Source organism: Saccopteryx bilineata, chromosome 6 (genome assembly GCF_036850765.1).
Source record: "Saccopteryx bilineata isolate mSacBil1 chromosome 6, mSacBil1_pri_phased_curated, whole genome shotgun sequence".
Classification (NCBI taxonomy): Eukaryota; Metazoa; Chordata; class Mammalia; order Chiroptera; family Emballonuridae; genus Saccopteryx; species Saccopteryx bilineata.
Window position 1 is genome coordinate 169,632,909 of NC_089495.1, and position 18,058 is coordinate 169,650,966.

The 18,058-nt window shown below is 42.1% G+C and overlaps 1 protein-coding gene across 1 annotated transcript in view; it reads right to left on the minus strand.

Annotated features, from left to right (window-relative positions):
- SLC24A3 (solute carrier family 24 member 3) overlaps positions 1-18,058 on the minus strand; it is a 654,625-nt gene that overhangs the window by 603,879 nt on the left and 32,688 nt on the right. Inside the window, exon 2 of the mRNA XM_066234658.1 lies at positions 11,501-11,796. The gene's annotated coding sequence lies outside the window, so the exon portion shown is untranslated. The remainder of the gene's footprint in view (positions 1-11,500; positions 11,797-18,058) is intronic.

Sequence of the window (18,058 nt, forward strand, 5' to 3'; positions counted from 1 at the left end):
ATAAGAAGAGGAAGAGAAAGACAGAGAGACAGACAGACAGAAAAAGAGAGTTATTACACTCTGTGTGCACATACCAACGAAAAGGCCATGTGAGAACACAATGAGAACGCACTGCCTGGAAGCCAAAAAAGAAAGGACTCTCATCATAAAGAGGAACCTTAATCTTGGACTTCTAGCCTTGAAAATTGTGAGAGGTCAATTTCTATTAAGTCATTCAGTCTATGGTATTTTATTATGGTAGCCTGACTAGACTTATACTAGGAGAATACTTTTGTTTTTAATTTTTTTCTTTTTCCAGATTTCTTTGCTTCTTTCAGATTCTGGAGGCTGCCTGCATTCCTTGGCTCATGCATTGCTTGGCTCCTCCTCCCGTGCACCGACCACAGCCAGGACTCATGCCCTGCTTTTAAAGACTCATGTGATTAGATTGGGCCCACCTGGACAATCCAGGAAAATCTTTCCAGGTGAAGGTCCTTAACCCTGTCACATTTGCAAACTCTCTTTTGCCATGTAAGGTCACGTTCCCAGTTTCTGGGGACTAGGACATCCTTGCAGGGGGCTTTACTCCACCTACCACAGGGTACAAGGGGTCTGTTCGGACTTTGGGTGTAGATTCTGGCAGGACATTTGAGAAATGCATAGAAAGAGAGATGGCAAAGGCATGCGTCGTATTTCCAATTTCCTTACGTTGATGCAAGAACGTCCAAACTTGTGGAAATTTTTTGAGTTTATTAGAGTTTATTTGAGCCGAACAGAGGATATGCCTGGAAACGATCTCAGCAGACTGAGAAAATGTTTCTGAGAATGACTGTGTGCAGTTTCTTTTATGCTTTTGAACTTAAGGAGGAAACATGAAGACCTACACGAAGGTGGGAGAGAGCAAGGCAGGGACTCGGTCACAGGATAACTAACAGGATTATGTGCTTTCCTAAGGGTGGTTACACTTCTGATGGGTCGAAAAAGGAGGCATTTCAAAGCTGTGTTAACCTACACAAACAAAGACAATGGACAGGGCTTGCTTAAGGCAAAGATAATTCTTTTACTAAAGAAGTTAGAAATTATAAGCCTGGCACATGACTACCGACTGTGAGCTACCCAGTCAGGAATTTATAATCAGATCACTGTGCTGTTGGGTTACTTTTGGTTACATTTATTACAGTGCCCCCTTTTCATTCACACTTACGTAGTAGCTTCTTTCCCACAACAAACACACCCAGCCAAGCAGAGAAGGGAGCTGGGCTGGCCAGAGATTTTCCCCTCTTGATGTGATTGTGTAAAGTGTGGTCCCCGAATGCCTTGAGTTAGAAACTCTAGTTTCCTAGGTTCTTGTTTATAGCTTATACTTGATTCTGATCATTGGCAAAAGATCACGATACCACGATTTTCAAATATCTAGCTCTTTATCTTTTATCTCTGGAACTGAAAATCATTACTTCTGTGACGGTGCCCTAATGTCACGGGGTATTTCTAGGAGAAAGGGAAGCCTAAGACTTCCTTCTCGTATTTATCTTCTTGTGGCCACCTAGCCTGCCACCTGACTGCCTGCATGTCTGCCTCATTATTATTCAGAGCTCCAAGAATTTTAAACTTGACACTTAAAATAAAAAACTTTTTAAAAAGACTTTAAACTTGAAAGTTTCTTTAAAGTTTCAATTATTTTCAAAGGGACATCATCTTTCAAAACCAAACACACTGTATCGGCTTCCTAGGGCTGCTGAAAATATTTATCATAACTGGGTAGTTTAAAACACAAATTTATTCTCTCACAGTTCTGAAGGCTGGAAGTCAAAACCAAGGTGTGAGCAGGATCATACTCCCTGCAGGCTCTAAGGGAGGATGCCCTCTTGTTTCCTGAGCTTCAGTTGGTTATTAGCAATTCTTGGTGCTTTTTGGTTTGTAGACATATCACTCATCTCTGCCTCCATTGTTACATGCATTCTCCCTTGTGACTCTTGTTTTCTCTTCTTATAAAGACACCCAGTCATTGGATCCAAGCACACCCTAATCCAGCATGACTTCATGTTAACTAATTACATCTGCAAAGATCCTATTTCCAAATACCTGAAACATCACCTCCTGAGGTTCCAGGTGATCATGATTTTAGGAAACATCATTTAACCCAGTATATCCACCCATTAGTACTATTTAACTAAATTATGAAATGGCTCTCACTAGAAAGAAATTCTGCCTTTATCCTAAGTGAAGTGGCTCAAACTGTAGCCAAGTTTGAGAAAAACACTTTTATTTTCCCCCATAATCCTGGAAAACATGATTTAACGGTCTCAGGCTCTCTCTGGTTCAGAAGTAGTAGACTGTGATTTTACTCTTAGGAGAAAGTGAGCACCACGGCCCTTTAAGTGGGGTCTCTATAAATCAAACGCCTTCCCAGTGTTTCTAAGGGGGGGTCACAATTAACCCACGTGCGGATGACGGGAGTGAGGAGTTAAGTGTTCTTTTAGGGAATGTTAAGTTTACATGTATCCTAGCAGTGCTGTGCCTGTAGGATTTGTTGCTTTACTGGGAGAAACGCATGTGTTCCCAGTATGGGTTTAAACAGCCCTGTATTTATTGCTATGCTTCTGAAGTTATGTGTAGCTTTCAAAGAGCAGGCCAGCAGCAGTTAATGTGAGTATGAAAGTCTGTTTTTATTCCATACTATATGAAAACTGAGAATTAACTGAGCGGGGATGGAAAAACCTAACCTATTGTGGGTGGTCCATCCCCCATCCCCCAGGACCCCAAAGCTTGGGCACCACAGCCAGTCCAGATGCTAGTCTGCTGAGTTCCGACCCAATTGCCTTGTCAGGGACAGGCAGCAAACTCACACCCCTGTGGACGGACAGACTACCTCTCTGGAGAGGGCTCACACTCCACCCCACTGGGGAGGAGTCTACACTGGACAGGATGCATCACCTGGGAAGATAGGTCTTACACTAGAACGAGAAGGAAACCATTTCCTCGTCTGGGGTCCTGTGGCTGTTGGGGCCCACATGCTGAACAGACTAGATGGCATTCCTACTGGGGACAGTGAGCTGGCCCCCTGAGATAGGCATCTGGGGGGGGGCGGGGGGAGCCAGGTGGGGGAACATCCATCAAGTACCCCCTGTCAAAATTCCAGAAACAGCGACATAAAAACCGCCGAATCCATAAATAGTGCTTAGTGAAAGTTTACTGTGCATATAAGGACAGTTCGCGAACAGGGAGGTTTCAGATTTAAAACTGATACGAGGCTTAGGGGCATGGCGGTACAGGGCAGGGTACAGAGTGAAAGGGAGGAGGCTGTCCAGCCTCTGCAACAGTTGGTATTTATCATGGGGGTTTCCAGATGGCAGGGAACTGGTTAAAAGTAATGATCTCAGACCATTTTTAAGAAGATATGTTTATTTTATCATTATCAGAGGCACTTACAAGCAGCAGCTCAAGTTAAGTTTTGCTTTCTTTGTAGAATAAGCTTAGTAAAGTTTCTCTTATGTAGCTTAAATGGTTTTATCTGCTCTGAGGATTCTCAAGTCCACTCTTCATTTTAAGTTTATTTAATTGTAACATCCTAATGATGAACCTGCACCGAGGCTGGATGTCTGTGGGCACAGACACACGGGGTATTGTAATTATGAGCAATCCTACATGGCTCGTCCTTCCCTGGCCCTTGAATGCTCTTCTTAGCGGTGGTGGTTCAGCCAGGAGCTAGAAACCAAACTGGTTTGCTAAATTAAGACAATTTAGCATAAAGCTCGTTAACTAGGGATTGCAGAGTGAAAAGGTAAAAAGAGAACGTGAAGGTCAAGGGAGTAATCACCACAGGAAGCAGCGCCAACCCCTGGGACTGGAAAAACACAGGGAAGAGGCTGCAATGGTTAAAATATACATGCTTCGAGAGGTCCCATGCAGGTAAAACTCATAATACCAAGGAGGGTACATCTGGGGGCTGGAGCTTAGAGGGCTTGCTGGTGTCTCTGAGCTTGGAGGGTTCACATGACTCAGATATCCCAGCCCCTGTGGGGCTGCCTGAAGATCTCAGAGGAGAAAGTGCTGGGCCACTGGTGACAGTATCTCTTAGCTGGGTGGGAGAAGGCTGGTTGTATGAACAGTGGTGGGATTCAGCCAGTTCTCACAGGTTCAGCAGAACCAATACCTAATTTTTTGTTGAGTTTGGTGAAGCAGTTGTTAAAATGGCACTTGTAATCAGGGTTCTCTTTAAGGTGGGCGCCTGGGCAGCCGTCCAATGTGGAAATTACAAATTTACATCCCTTGCTCTTTCTTAACATTCATTTGCGCAACAATGTATTCTAAGCACCTGTAGTAATGTTCATCCCATCCACAGGTGAAAAAACAGTGCAAGTGAGGACACCAATCAAGAAGCAATATGGAAATATCTTTAACAGTTTTATTTTTTTTCAGGTATTATTTAATATGTTTCATTGATATTTTAAAATTTATAATCTAGTTTTGTGAACCTCTTTAGTTCTTATTTAAGTATTAAATGCATGAAATAATAAACTACCTTTCAGGATATCAATGTTTATACTAAAGATGGTCATTAGGGCAGAGAACCGGTTATTAGATTATTTGAATCCCACCACTGTGTATGAGTGTTGGAAAAACTGCAAACTAGCTCTAATCGCTTCTATGAGAACAAACTGCTGATGCCACGGTGCAGAAGCAAAGTAGGGCACTGCTGTCAGGAGAAGCGAGGGGCACGGAAGAGCAGGTCCTTTCCCTCTTGGCCTTCTGGTCCTCCTCTCACACCCCTGTGGGCAGAGACGGGCTCCAGCCCGGCCCACAGAGCAGAGAACAGGAGGGGGAGTTGGGAGCTGGGAGGCAATAGCTGTGTGACCTGCACAGTCCTTCCCACTGGCGACTCGGCCTCCTTACACAGCCTCCTATGTATATCCTATACATCAACTAAATAATTCTGTGCATCCATCTGAAACAATACAACTGTTCTTCACACAACTCAGATATCCCAACCCTTTCCCTGAGATGAGGAGACCCCAAGTCTCAAGTGTCATTGTGACCATCTCTAAGTAGTTTGAAGCCAGGGTCTTGCCAGCCACAGAGCTCAGGGCAGCCAGGGTGGGAAGCAGCATCTCCGTGTCACCAAGTGGCCTCTATGACCTTGAGAACCTTTTAAACACAGTTCTTTTTATTTTATTCTCGGTGATTCTTTTTCTGCTTTTTTCTGCATTTGGGGATCAACAGGGAGTGCTCTGATTTCACACCTGCAGAAATGCCTCTCGGCCAGGTCTCCTGGTGAATGAAATGCTAGACTGCAATCACAAAGGCTATAAACTCACTTCTTTTTTGGCTGGACTTTTAATGGTAACTGATTCTTTCCTGGGGTAATCTGAGCTTCTTGTGCCCCTAAACCACCTGGAGCTTTAAAATGGTTGATGGAATGACAAATGTGAAAGAAAAGAAAGCAGAAAGTTGTTCCCTAACAGCAAGCAGTTTAAAAATTATTTCTATATTACAATATAGAAATTCAGGCAGCCTGAATGCTGCCCAGAGTCACTTTTGTTGGGTGAGCAATGCTTTATTTATTTTTGAGTGAAGATGAATATTGTTGGACAGAGCATGCAGTCTTCAGCTTGCCACAATCACCACAAATCCCTATTGACTCACTCTGGCCAATATGCACCACGTGTTTGTTACTTGCATACAGACTTTTCAGCTGCAATAGTTAAACTAATACTGAAGATCATTTTTTTTTAAGGCAGCTGTGTTACCCACCGTGGATGCATTAAACTAGAAGACATCTGATCTACCCTGCTGCCTCCAAGCAGAGCTTAAATTGTGATCCTTGACAGAGCTTAAGTACAAAGGGTCTTGTCCACATAAATCCCTCACTGGAACTCCAGGGAAATGAGGCAAATGCCCTCAGTTTTCAGTTGTACCCTCAACATATCCAAGAATTCAACCTTGAGAGCAAAGATCAGAATACTCGTATCATACCACTTGCTTGCCCATGTAATAAGATTATAAATCCATACTAAAAAAAAAAAAAATGTAGTTTCTACACCATCCCATCATTTTATCCTTCCAGGTCTGGGCTACATTATATTTAGTCTAATCTGGTTGTCTTTTTGAACCAATACATCCAAATTCTCCTTAGCCTAGTGTATTTTGGATGAATGTGTAACCTTCTCATTCTTTTTCCTTCTGAGATGTTATGTGGTGTCTGACGAGGGGACTTCCTATTGATAGAGGACATAGGATCTCAGATCCACACACATAGGTTCAGGCACAGTTGTGCCTCCTCTGATCTCCTTGGAGAAACCCCTAGTCCATCTGTTTTCTAAACACACTGTTTGCATTGAAGGCTAGAATTTTGGCTGGTGAACTTGTGGCTTACCTTCTGGGTCCCATTGGAGCCTGGTGCCCTGTCATCTTGACTTGGCCTCTGAGCCCAGCCTTTTCTGGTGCTAAAATCTGTTTGGGACTAACATTCAGTCTCCAGTCTGAATGACCTTCCCTGTAGCATTCTGTGAATACAATTAAATCAGTCTGATACTCAATGTACCTGTTTTCTATTTTGTCACTTGGTGACACAGGCTTCTTGCAGGTTTAATCAGCCAAGGGCGGAGTACATAGATCAGGATCCAGGAATTAACATCTATTTTCCTCACACTATATATTTCAAAATATTCAAGACGAAGAAGACTCCCAAGCTCATTTTATGAGGTCAGCATTATCCTAATTCCAAAACAGATATAGACAGTATGAAGAAAGAAAGAAAATTATAGGCCAGGGGTCCCTAAACTACGGCCCGCGGGCCACATGCGGCCCCCTGAGGCCATTTATCCGGCCCCCGCTGCACTTCCGGAAGGGGCACCTCTTTCATTGGTGGTCAGTGAGAGGAGCACATTGACCATCTCATTAGCCAAAAGCAGGTCCATAGTTCCCATTGAAATACTGGTCAGTTTATTGATTAAAATTTACTTGTTCTTTATTTTAAATATTGTATTTGTTCCTGTTTTTGTTTTTTGTTTTTTACTTTAAAATAAGATATGTGCAGTATGCATAGGGATTTGTTCATAGTTTTTTTTATAGTCTGGCCCTCCAACGGTCTGAGGGACAGTGAACTGGCCCCCTGTGTAAAAAATTTGGGGACCCCTGTTATAGGCCAATATCTCTGATGAACATAGAAAATCTTCAAAAAAATATTAGCAAACCATATCTAGCAATACATTACAAAAATCATACACCATGATCAATAAGATTTATTCCAGGGTGACAATCTTGGTACAACATCCACCAATTAATAAACATGATACACTGCATAAACAAAATAAAGGGTAAAAATCATATAATCATATTAATAGAAACAAAAAAAGCATTTAATAAAATTCAGCACCCCTTGATGTTCAAAGTTTTCAGTAAAGTGAAAATCAACTGTACATACTTCAACATAATAAAGGCCATATATAACAGCCCACAGCCAACATTATACTTAATGGGAAAAACTATAAGTATTTCCCTTAAGATCAGGAACAAGATAGGGATGTCCACTATCACTACTCTTATTCAATGTAATACTAGAAGTCATAGCCACAGCAATCAGACAAGAAGAAGAAATAAAAAGCATTCAAATTGAAAAGGAAGAAGTAAAATAGTCATTTTTTTGCAGATGACATGATAGTGTAAATAGAGAACCCTAATGATTCTGCCAAAAAAACAAACAAACAAAAAAACCCCACTACAACTGATAAATGAATTCAGTAAAGTATCAGGTACAAAATAAATATTCAGAAATCAGTTGTATTTTATACACCACTAATGGTCTATCAGAAAGGGAAACCAAAAAACAATACCAGTCAGAATTTTTTCAAAAGGAATAAAATACCTAGGAATAAATTTAACCATGGAGGTAAAAGATTCATACTCAGAAAATTATGAGAAACTGAAGAAAAAAAACAAAAAAGATACAAACAAGTAGAAGCATATATCATGGTCATGGATAGGAAAAATTAACATCATTAAAATGTTCATATTACTCAAAGCAATCTATAGATTCAATGCAATCCCTATCAAGATACCAATGACATATTTCACAGAACTAGAAGAAATATTCCAAATATTTATATCGAACCATAATAGAGCCCAATCTTGGGAAAGAAGAACAAAGTTGGAGAAATCACACTACTAGATATCAAATTATACTACAAGTCCATAGTAACCAAAACAACATGGTACTGGTATAAAAACAAACACACAGATCAATGGAACAGAATAGAGAACCCCCCCAAAAAAATCAACCCATGCCTATACAACCAATTAATATTTGAAAAATAAGGCAAAATCATAAAATGGGATAAAGACAGTCTATTCAATTAATGGTATTGAGAAAATTGGACAGACACATGCAAAAAAAATGAAACTAGACCACATCCTTACATCATAAAACAATATGAATTAAAGACTTAAATATTAGACACAAAACTATTGATATAAAAATCCTAAAAGAAAATATAGGCAGTAAAAACTTGAACCTTTCTAGTAGCAATATTTTTCAGATAAATCTCCTTGGCAAGGGGAAGAAGAGAAATGATAAACAAATGGGACTATATCAAACTAAAAAGTGTTTTGTTTTTAAGAGAGAGACAGGAAGGGAGAGAGAGGGTGAGAAGCATCAACTCATAGTTGCTTTACCTTGAGTTGTACATTGAGCATCTTGTAAGTGCCTTGACCAGAGCCATGCCAGTGTTCCCCTTCCTCAAGCCAGCAATCTTAGGCTTTTCATGCCAGCTTTGGGTTCAAGCTGGGAAGCTTTGGGATTGTGTGGATGATCCCCCACTCAAACCAGTGACTTCAAGGTTTTGAACCACCAACCTCAGTGTTCTGGGTCAATGCTCTATCCATTGCGCCACCACCAGTCATGCCTAAAATGTTTTTTTGCAGAACAAAGGAAACCATCAACTAAATGAAAAGACAATTTATTGAATGGGAGAACAAATCTACTGAATCTGATAAGGAATTAATATCCAAAATTTATAAGAACTTATAAAACTCAACGCCAAAAAAACCCAAAAACTCAATCCAATTAAATAATGGGCAAGGGACCTGAATAGGCACTTTTCTAAAGAAGACATAGATAGACATATGAAAAGATGCTCAGTTTCACTAATCATAAAAAAACGCAACTTAAAATCACAATGGGATATCACCTCATACACGTCAGAATGGCTATCATCAATAAATGAACAAACAACAAGTGTTGGTGAGGATGTGGAAAAAAAAAAGAAACCTTCATGCACTGTTGGTGGGAATACCGATTGATGTATCCACTGTGGAAAGCAGTATAAAATTATCTCAAAAAACTAAAAATGAAAGTGCCTTTTGACTCAGGGATCCCACCTCTAGGAATTTATCCAAAGAAACTTGAAACACTAATTCAAAAGGACATATGCATCCTATGTTCACAGCAGCATTATTTACAATAGCCAAGATCTGGAAACAGCCCAAGTGCCCATCATCACACGAGTACATAAAAAAAGCTATGGTACTTTTATACAATGGAACACTACGAGGCCATTAAAAAGAGGGAAATCTTACTTTGTACAATAGCATGGACGGACCTGCTAAGTGAAGTAAGCAGTCAGAGAAAGATAAGTAACATATTATTTCACACAAATGTGAAATCTAATGAACAAAATGAACTAACAAGTAAAATAAAGACAGACTCATACATAGAGAGCAGGCTGGCAGCTGCTGTGGAAGGGAGGGGGAGCTGAGCAGGGGTGGTGGAGGGATAGAACAAAACAAAAAGGACAAAACCTTCATGGACATGGACAACAGCGTGGTGACTGCCAAGATGGGGGTAGGTGAGGAGGGTCTGGGGCATAACTGGTGATGGATGAAGACTTGACTTGAGGGTGAACACACAGGACGGTGTACAGAGTTCGGCACCTGGAACCGGTATAATTATGTTAAGTAGTGCCACCCTAATAAATTCAATTTTAAAAAATTAAAAAATAAGACTAAAATAAAACTAGCTCAGTCTGGCTAAGCCAGACTAGTGACTATCTTGCAAACCTGTCACCAAGTTCAACCTCCAGGGGCTCTGTGCACAGCAGCACTGGGAATCTGGTGGGAGGACCCCTGAACTGCCTTTTTTTTTTTTTTTTTGTATTTTTCTGAAGCTGGAAACCGGGAGAGACAGACAGACACCCGCATGCACCCGACCGGGATCCACCCTGCACGTCCACCAGGGGCTACGCTCTGCCCACCAGGGGGCGATGCTCTGCCCCTCCGGGGCGTCACTCTGCCGCGACCAGAGCCACTCTAGTGCCTGGGGCAGAGGCCAAGGAGCCATCCCCAGCGCCTGGGCCATCTTTGCTCCAATGGAGCCTTGGCTGCGGGAGGGGAAGAGAGAGACAGAGAGGAAGGGGGGGGGGTGGAGAAGCAAATGGGCGCTTCTCCTATGTGCCCTGGCCAGGAATCGAACCCGGGTCCCCCGCATGCAGGGCCGATGCTCTACCGCTGAGCCAACCAGCCAGGACCTGAACTGCTTTTTAAGTGGGCAAGTTCTGTTTTCAGAAGTGGAAGGAGATGGTTGAAGGCTATTATTATATATTTCAAATCATGAGGTCTCCCCATGTACCCCACAGTTTGACTTCTGTTCTTGGCCCAATGAAAGCTTGTAGCCACTCTTGGTTTGGCTAACTGTTAGTGAACTACGTTAAATACCGCAAAGTGGAAAGGTAAAAGGGAGCGGAATCCTCTTGCTGGCAGAACGTTAAGAAAATAGGACTTTTTTTTTTAATCTCTCTGGAAGAAATACAAGAGTTTCAATGTGCTCAGGTGGGGAAACCACACTGACAATCTCCTGACTCTTCTTACTGTTCCTAAATGCATGCCCTGGAAGGAAGGATACTGTCCCGATTTGCCTAACACTCATACATTTTTAAGAATTTCATACTTTTGCATGCCCTGCCCAAACTCTCTTCTGCATAGGTCCCCAATTCCAGGCCCTGGTGGGTGGCAGTAGACCCCTTCTCCCAACCCCAGCTGAGTCCACCCACACACACACACACACACACACAGATGTGGGCCCCAACTCACAGGATGGGGAAAGCCGGGGTGCCAGCTTAGGTATAGGATATGGACTGCAGTCTGGCCCAGGAGGAATCCAGTCTGTACCTGGACTGGAGCCAGGCCCTCTGCAGGAGCCCACCCACCCATGGTGATGGTGTGAGATCGCAACCTGCCGAAAGTGGGCTCTTTTGGGGGGAAGGTAACTGACACCCAGCAAGGGGCGGGGTGGAGACAGTAACCATTGTAATAGTGCAGTGGCCTCTTGACTCAGGCTGTATGAGTCGTGTTGGCCACCAGGATGATGTCCACAGGTCTAGTTTTCTACCTTGCTCTTGAGTTGAGTTTGTGGAACAAAGCATTGGACAAGCTTACATGCTTGGGTCAGCAGACGACAGAGAGTCCCCACACCTTTCGCAAACTTTGCCATTTTCTATAAACAACAAAAGAACAAAGTGCTGTTACTTACTTTAGCTTTTATGAATATGCCTTTGCCTTGAACCAAAAAAGTTGATAGAGCCTAAAGCAAACGGTGTTGTTCAAGAAAAGTGGCTCTTGGCATTGTCACTGCAAAACTCCCCAGGCTTCTCCTGACAGCAGAGACCCTGGTGTGCGCACATGGTGCTGGCGGAGCCCACAGGAGGTCGGCTGTCGGGTCTGCCTGGGCCTCTCATCCTCCTTCCCCAGCCAGAGTGGGTTCACCTCCTGAAGGAAAGTCAGTCCCCAGGTTTCAATGCTCTTCAAAAGAGGCGGCCAGGCAGGCTGCTGGAAAAGGAAAGAAGAAAATGCAGACAAAGTAAGAATTTATTGTTTCATAGTCCAAAGGGTGAAACCTAGAATTCAAGGGGGAAAGAAATAAAAAAGGGACACAATGGCAATGTAAGAAGAGGAGTGCGGAGGGCACCTGGCAGCTTATTGCCCATACTTTTCTGCACATTTAAGATTATTCCAAAGTGAAAAGGTTGTCAAAAAATAAAACTAAAAGAGAAACAGGTCATAACGTCATGGCCAGTGAGAGGGTTTGAAATCTGACCTGCCTGGGCTCAGGCCTCTCTACCGAGGACTGCAGTGAACCTGCTCAAGTTCATTGGCCCTTCCAAGTGCTCAGGCAGCCAGCTGTTACCATTATTAATACCACCAAACAGGCGCCAGGAGGTCATCAGCTTCAGAGTCACACAGAGCCTGACTTCTGACGTCATGATGATGATGACTCAGTAGTCAACGGGGCTAAAGGCTGTCCTGTGGAGGGAGCTGAGCCCCCAGCCCCCACCTGCCCTCACCCTCAAATTCCTCTAATCCTGGGAGCAGAGGTGTCTACTACCCACCTGTGCCCTGAAATTAAATGATTTTTTTTGTGAGCTGTAAAACTAAGAAAAGCAAACATATAATCTACAATGAACTTAGAAAACTGAAAATCTTTTTTTTTAAATCCTATATATTGGTAACAATAATTTCTAATTACATACAAAGTGGAACAAGATCTAAGTAATATAAACCCTTAAATATGTTTTTTGGTGTTCTGTTTTGTTTTGTTTTTAAGTGAGAGGAGGGGAGATAGTAAGACAGACTCCCGCATGTGCCTAACTAGGATCCACCTGGAAACCCCTGTCTGGGGCTGATGCTTGAATCAACTGAACTATCTTTGGTACCTGAGGCTGATGCTCAGACCAACTGAGCTATCCTCAGTGTCTGGGCCAGACAATGGAACCAACTGAACCACTGGCTGTGAGAGGAGAAGAGAGAGAGAAGGAGGAGAGGAAGGGGACGAGAAGCAGATGGTTGCTTCTCATGTGTGCCCTAACCGGGGATTGAACCCGGGCCATCTGCAAGCCAGGTTGATGCTCTTATCACTGAGCCAACCAGCCAGAACCTTGTTTTGTTGTCAAACACAGCTATTATTATGTTCTACGTAGGACATAGTGGATTTTCTTCTTTTTTTTTTTTAAGACAAAATTTTGATTCCCTTGGTTGTTTATTGGAGCCAAGAATTAAAATGCCTTTTTAGTTCTTTCTTTTAACCTGATTCTCTTTTCTGTAAACACACTGACTGTCCAACCAGGGAACATGTTCATTTAAAAATTAAAAATATGCATGTAATAAATTATCTTACCAGTTTATATAACATATACAACACAGATTATTACTGGCCTTAATTCTTTCTTCTAAAATAAGCAGCCTAATTCATGTTAGCACAGTTCCTTTTTCCTTGAAAGTCTTACAGAGTCCATTAGGAAAACAAAAAGATAACCATCAAAATGAGAAGACAAGCTTGGCCTGTGGTGGTACAGTGTATAGAGTGTCGGCCTGAAGTGTTGAGGTTGTGGGTTCGAAACCCTGCACTTGCCCAGTCAAAGCACCTACAACAAGCAACGGGCAAGCAAGGAACAACTAAAGTGAAGCAACTACACTTCCCGCTCCCCCACCCCTCTCTCCTCTCTGTAAAATCAATAAAGTCTTAAGAAAATTTGAAAGTGAATACTTTTACTTTAGCATGTTCCCACCTGTAATGCCAGTGGCCGTGGCCAGGCAGGTCCAGAATGGATTCAGGCAGATGGCAGAAAATCTGTGGAGTCGGAAAGTGTTGGGCCATTCTGTTTAAAAGATTCTTGCAACAGCGGACCAGCAAACAGGCAGGGGAAACCGTTTCTCATGGCAGCATGCGAATGAACAGTGAAACGACCCCTTGGCAGTGGTGGGCAGGCAATCCACAGTCCGCTGTCTTCCCCGAGGGCAAGCACCCATAGCTTTACCTAGACTTCACATGGAGCTGCCACGTGCTCACACACTACTCAGGCAAAGTGCTTGCAGCTGGTAAACCGGCGAGCAAGCCTAACACGGCTGTTTTCCCCGTGCCACTACAAACAAAATTGAGATTTGATGATTAATGAAGGAGAGGGAGTGAGTCTAGTTACAAACTAAGGGCATATGACACAGTTTTGCTGCTGCATGGACCCCTAAATTCTCAGTGGACCTTCATAGAGTCTGCATAAAGAGACTTGCTTGACAAATTGGGTGTTGGGAACCAGAGTGAGGGGTTGAACCCCATGTCTACGTGGGTGCAGAGCAGATTAAGGGAGCAGATATGGAAAATGAGCTAAAGCTCTCTCAATATTCCTGGGAAAACAAGAACACAAAGCCAGACGTGAAGATGAAAATTTAAAGCCTCAGGGACGAGATGAAACAAGACGCTGTGTCTGTTGGTCATGACTTTGTCATTTTTGTTGATGGTGATGATAGATACATAGATGAAAGAAAGAAAGAAAGAAAGAAAGAAAGAAAGAAAGAAAGAAAGAAAGAAAGAAAGAAAGAAAGAAAGAAAGAGAGGGAGAAAGAAAAAAGTGGATAACAGCTGTTGAGCACCTACTACAATCTTAGCATAGTTCTAGGTGATTTTTCTATTTTATCCTAATTAATCCATCCGAGAAATAAAAAGACAATGCAAATTATTTCAACTGTACCAATGAATGCTTGGAGGTAGAGAAAGATTATTCTTTTAGCTCTAATAGCCTCCATGTTTTCAGGCCGGTTTGCATGTGCACGCCGAAGCCCAGGGCCCAGAGTAACCACCCACATGCACTTGCCTGGTTAGAAGCCCCTGCCCTCCCAGATCAGCCAGCAGGTGCACTGTAACTCAATTTTAGCTGATGTTTTCTTGAATCCTCAAAGAAGTCAACTTCCCTTCTTGTCCTTCTGAACATTTAATCTCAGATGACCTCAATCTCATTACAGCATGCTAAATTAAATACAACATTTAATTAACCTCAAAGTTGCCCCCACTATGATGGGCAGAAGATTGGACCAGAAGGTAAGTGCTGAGGCTCCTAGCTCTCTCTTATCTCTCTCTGTTCCTAACTCTCCAAACTATTACATAAGAAGCCCAGAATGACTTGGTCTAGTCGACTGGCCATATCTCTAAGTAATCAGTCAGCTTTTCCTGAAAGAGAGGAGAAACAAGAAAATAAAAAGCTTAGGAAAATGGCAGAGGGTGACATTACTGCCAAAGGACTCAGTGGCCAAGAAGAGGTAGAGTCCATCGAAGTCTACCACTGTGGCCCAATGGGACAATTCACATGAGTCCCAGAAATGTAGAATCAGCATTGTTTCCCAGACAACCAGCATGGCCTGCCAATCAGCGGTCATGCAGGAAGCACCTCACAGAAGGGGATGGTGGCATTTCATTCCAGCTCCTCCTTGCATGAGCTGGGTGACCTTGGGCCTCAGTCACCTCAATCATAAGGTGAAAAGTTTGCAATTCTAGTTCTAAAAGTCTCTGTTCCTTCTAGAGCTTCTGAGATCCAGACTCTGTTGCTACCCACTTGGCCCCAATAACTAAATATTTATTTGTCATGGGACACTGATGTTTAACACACAGTGGTCACAGGTCTCTAAGAAGTTAGCAACTCAATTTATGGGAGGACAATCTCTAGCTGTGTATCAAAATGAAAAAACAAGTCATAAAAATTATTTAGCTTGTAGTATTACAAACACATCAAAATGAATTGTGAGGGATTTTATAGACTTGTATTGATGAGATCTTGTCTTATGTACAGAACAGTTCAAGCACATCATAAAAAATGAAGAAAACTTATGAACTCATAAATAAACACTTCTAAGTTCTGATATCATGTTCTCATGGTGCATTCTTCAATTTCGCTGGCCATAGTGGGTTGATGTTAAAACCTAGATTTCACAACTTTTGTTTTGAATACTCACAGCCTCACAAGGGAAGGTCAGCTTTCTAAGTAAATGAACACTCAACATTTGGCAGGTGATAAGGAAACAACAAACGTGGTCATAGAACTTCCCTTGTGGGCATTCAACATCTTGACCCTCCTGTTTCCTTCCTGCCATAGTCCCAGGCCCACCAGGACAGAAATGCAAGTAAAACCTGGTGATTGGTACTTATCCAGAAAGGCAGAATTTCAATGGGTGTTTTCAGTACCCAGCTCAATGCGTATCATTCTTGTGTGTGTCAGCCAATGCCTTCCAACTTGTGCATCTCTGCCAAACCAGGAGCCTACCCTGGGCACCTGAAAGATGAACATGCCAGGAGGTTAACCCCCTCTGGGAGCAGCCTTAAACCAATAGCAGATAGGAGTTATGGACAAATGCCCCAGTGTCTTAACTCCTCAGGAAAATTAATAACTTTTAGGCATATTCCTCACCCTCTCCGAAGGATGGAACTTCAGGTGCCCTGGAAGCCACATGCTACTGGCTTTCTTCCACTTCCCTACTCTCCTATCAGTGCTTCCTGGTATCACCTCTCAAATAAACTACTGCCTCCTGGGTAGCTCAATCTATGAAATCTATTCACTGTCATTCCACAGGTAATCCCATTTTTACATACACATATTCAGGCATAAACACAGGATTTAAGGCCAACATTATTTATTGCAATGGAATCTAAAAAGATAGTTTGTCTTTAAGAAAATCACAACCTTTTATTACATTTTATCTTTTTTTAGTAGCTTTTATTTCTTTTTCTTATTGCAAAAGAGATAGATGCTTATTGCAGATTTAGAAATATAGCTCAGCAAAAAAGAATATAATTTATATAATCGATAAATTTACCATCCAGGTTGTACCACTGTTAATATTTTGATAAGCATATTTTCAAATGTGTCTATGTGTGTGTGTATATATATGTGTGTGTACATGCTCACAAATAGAATCATGATGTGTATACTATGTGAAATTCATTTTTTCCATTTAACAATGTCTTAAACATTTTGCTACATCAATATTCTGCTATTACTGTGTTTTAATGATGGAGTAGTTTTCCACCATACAGTTCTGACATAATTTATTTTATCAATCACCCTTCATTAGGCACTACAGTTCACATTTCATATTCAAAGCAGACTATGCTTCTGTTGATTCTTTCAACAATGTTGTGGATAATTTGGGTCAAATAGAAACTGTTTGACAGATGGACCAGTAGGAGCCCATCTCATAAAGGAGACAAGATTAAGAAATATGAAGCATTATAAGGACCATTAAATATATACTCTGTGGAAATGAACATAAATTATATTAACGATGTCAATTTATCACCCTGTACACACCCTTTTAATGAGGCCGTCATTCACACACCACAGATCAATAGGCATCATACTATGGCACCCTGGTCTTTTGGGTCACAATTCACTGAGCCAAGGTGGACAACTGAGCCAGGGTAGACAACAGACCCAAAGGGAATGATCCATTGGCTGGCAAGCTGTATGGTTTGTGCGCCTGGTTTTGTGAACTGGGTCATCCAAAGTCTTCTTGTCCCAAAAATTAAAACAAAGAGATAGAGAGGAAGTTTTCTGTCCAGTCATGGATGCTAATGGGCATAAATTTGAGGATGTGGAGCTATTTAGGGCCATTTGCACACAAAAGTATGAGAAAGTAAAGCTCAGAAGAAGGAGGGCAGGAAGAAAAAATTAAATAAAAATAACAGTAAAAAAGGAAAGAGAGTGAGTGTGTGAGAGTGAGCGAGAGAGAACTGGAGATGCAGTAGCATCCATCCCCATTTTCAGAATACACAGTTCACCCTATCTGGAAGCCTAGTTATCTGGTCACTTCTAGACTTTTCTAAATTCTTGAATACATTTTTTATACACTACCCTTTGTTTAGTTTGTTTTTCTTAACTTCAGCTCATCTGCATGTGAGTCTATTCTTTATACATTAAATATTCCTGACTTGGATGTAAACTGCAGAGATGTATAAACCGGCTGAGTCAGTATGGACTAGAATGGTCAGGGGAATATTCACGGAGGAAACAAGAAGTATCCAGATCTTAGAAGAGGAATTTAGAGGATGGTGATAGGTGGAAAGAGGAGCAGTGATGATGGGATAAACTGGGCAGGTCTGAGGGCAGATTCTGGTGCATTCTTTCCCTAGGTTCCTTTCTGAAGAGAAAAAAGTGTTTACAGTTGAGCAGAAAGACCCCAGGGTGACTTTGATTTAGACACAGAATCCCCACACAGTTGCCATCAAGCAGGGGTCCCCAAACTACGGCCCGTGGGCTGCATGCGGCCCCCC